Source organism: Condylostylus longicornis, unplaced genomic scaffold (assembly GCF_029603195.1).
Source record: "Condylostylus longicornis isolate FDR11 unplaced genomic scaffold, ASM2960319v2 ptg000040l, whole genome shotgun sequence".
NCBI lineage: Eukaryota > Metazoa > Arthropoda > Insecta > Diptera > Dolichopodidae > Condylostylus > Condylostylus longicornis.
Genome location: NW_026578009.1, coordinates 3,977,524 through 3,980,894, shown reverse-complemented (window position 1 = coordinate 3,980,894; position 3,371 = coordinate 3,977,524).

Sequence of the window (3,371 nt, the reverse complement as noted above, 5' to 3'; positions counted from 1 at the left end):
TTTGAAAATATATTTTTTAAGAAAGTTGTTAATTTGGTTATAAAATGAAAAGCTTGAATAAGGAACCTAAAGGCTTTTTTTTAAATTTTCACTTAATTTAAGGGTTGTAGAATAAAATTACTTGAATCCAATATTAGAAAATATAAAATATATAACAAAATAAAATATATTAAACAAAGTAAATTTTTTGGTTAGACCATGTATCGCTAATACAAAAATACAAAAGGAAGATTCATTTTTTTTCTATTACCAGAATTTTTTATTTTCTAAAATGTTAAAACTTATGTTAAATTTAATAATAATATTATAAATAACTTCAATTATTAACATATTAATACAATAATAAATATTTATCAATTCTAAGTAGACCATTTGTCTAAATAATTAAAGGTGGACTTACGATATTTTAATCGAATTCTGATTTATGATTGTCGAATTTATTAATTGGAAAATTTATAATTTATGAAATACGTGATATTATACAAAATTTACAAATTGTATTATGACATTTTTATTCAAAAATAATACCAAGTCCGTATTTATGGTATATAATTAAAAATAAAATAAAATTGAGACACCACAAATTTACTACAATTATTTTGCTTTTCAAATAAAAAAGAAAGATTATAATTCCATCATGATCGAGTAAAATTATCTGCACAAAATAGATTTCACTCTTATGTTAAATTAATCTTGCACCTTGATTATATTATTATTATTCTTGTTTCAAATAATATCAAATTCGGTCTTAAATCATATATTAGTGTATTTTTACATAAAATGGCTGAATGTAGAAGTTCTCATAGCACATATAGTTTTTAAAATTTCTTCACATAAAGTTTTGGTTATTTGAAACTATTTCTCTTATATTTCTTAAGTGTTTTGCGTATATTCAAATTTTGTATTTAAAAGTAAAAGAAAGATAGTATAATGTAATAAATTGAAATTTTTAAATAAACTTGTTTTTTTTTTGCGTCTTACTAAAGATTGCATCTTAGGCATTAATGGCTTATATAGGCCTTCCAATCGTTTATATTTGCATATAAATACCTGAGTAACTGAGTAAAATCACTAGTTATCATTAAGTTTTTCTTGCTTTACTTTAAATTAAATTCCTGCTTTTGTAGAAGCCAATCCTTTTTATCTGAACTTGGCATCCAAAGTCATTCCTAGATATTTTGCTGTGTTTTTGTTTAATACCCTAGCACTTTTCTAGTTTATTTGTGACGGCTCTTCTAAAATTTTTTACTAGTAATCAACATTGCCGTATCATCAGTAAATCTAGTCACACTTATTTACATTCCCTATATCTGTAAAATCACTTATTTATAGCACATAGGTATAATATACATCCTAGAATACTGTTTTGAAGCACATCCGCTCTAATTTCTAAGTGCAAAGCCAGCCTCGGATTTACCATGTATGATAAGTAAGCATTTATAAGGGACGTTGGAAAACATGGACGCCATTGAAACTTAGAAAATAAACAACTAAATTTTAAAAAAATAATTTTTTTTTTTTAAATTTTCCACTACGTACTTTTCAAAAGTTTTTTTTTCTATTTACAGCGAAATTAACTTAATAATATATATATATATATATATAATAATACTTACGAGTTATATACAAACACTGCCAACCGAAAAACTGAAATTTTAATTGCAGGCTTTGATCATTTGACTAATCTTGCATTCAGCATATATGACGAAGTTACAAACATGGTGATATTGATTCATTATGCGCAATGTACAATGTTTATTGCCTATTGTTGAATGATATGAAATTGAATTAGTTAGAACCGGATCTGTGTGGAGTAGGTACCCTTCGTCTTAATTAATGCATAAAAATCTGTTAAATAAGTAAATTCAAGAATCTACACCAATTTAAAAAAAATTCAAATGAAAATTACTTATACACATACATAGTTGTCATTATCACAGACAAAGTGTTATAAAAATTTGGTAGTATTTTATATCAAATGTAATATGTACGTTTCTTGTTAATATGTGAAACTATTTAAAATTTATTGTAATTTAAAGAAAATTTTACAAGATTAATATAAAAATTTAATAAATTATTTTCTCACATTTCAACATAATTTTCAATTAGATAACAATTTAGATAACGTACATGTATACAGCCGATATTATCATAAAAATTATGTTATTATCAATTAATAGTTAAGTAACCAACTATGTATGTAAATTATTTAAAGACAACGACTATAAAGTTTTGTGGCGTCAAGTATACTCGTTATACTGGAAAGTACTAAAATTTTTTTTTTGTCGTTTTTCTTATAAATTACTTTTCATGTCTTTAGGTAAGGTATTCTTTAAATAAAAAAGTATTCTAATAAAATTTAATTCGTTGTAGCTTGTCATTTCTTCTGTGCGGCTTTTTTTTTAACGCATTAAATATGTGTAAAAGTGCATATGCAATTATATACATACGCATATTGATACAGCGAATGTACAATTTACAAGAGCGAAGAATAAACGATTAAGTGATTAAGTGTAAAAACTCTCATTTTTGAGTAATTTATGATTCATGAAGAATACTATAAAACTGAATAATAAAAAAAAATGTAATAAGAAAACTACTACGCATATTCAAAAAGTAATTTAAATCTGTTTTTGTGCATTGTGAATATTTTAAGTTATGAATTTGTGTAAATATTTTCAAAGCAAAAAAAGTTTGTTTTCAACAAATTTTAAAAAATTTTTCTTTCCCTGAAACTCGGAGGCTATGTGCGGAGGGAGGATCTCACTAAATATTACTTTAATTTGGCTTAATCAGTAAATTAAGCAAAGTTTTTTGTATTGTTAATTTGAGTTGTTTAGGGCAAGACTATAAATGGTTCTTGTATTGGCAATTCTCTTTTTTTACAAAACTTGCATAGCGTTTTAAATATAACATGTCGAAATTTTTTTTAAATAAATTTTAGTATAGAAACATTATTTCTCTATATAGAACAAAAATCACCTCTTAATTTCAAGTTATAGTTGACCAAAGTCATGAACATTTCTGTAAATTTATAAAAAAAACAGGATTTATTTCTTTGTACACAAAATTTATTAAAGCAAATGTAAAATTGCTGAATTAATTGACCCTCCAAATCTTCCGATATTTCAAAGCGGTTTTTTTGTTAATACCGATATTGCAAGTCATATGAGTCTCAAATTTTAATAATTTACATAAATTGATAAATATTTTCTTTATATATTTATTAAAAGAAAATTTTTTACTTTGTTGTACATTTCTCATTTTTCCAGTGTTATAATTTTTACCCCTAAAAATCTGCAAAATTTCATTTTGATGGTTTCCTCTCTCTTATTTCTTCGTTGCTATAAATTCCATTCAGCTTTTAAAAA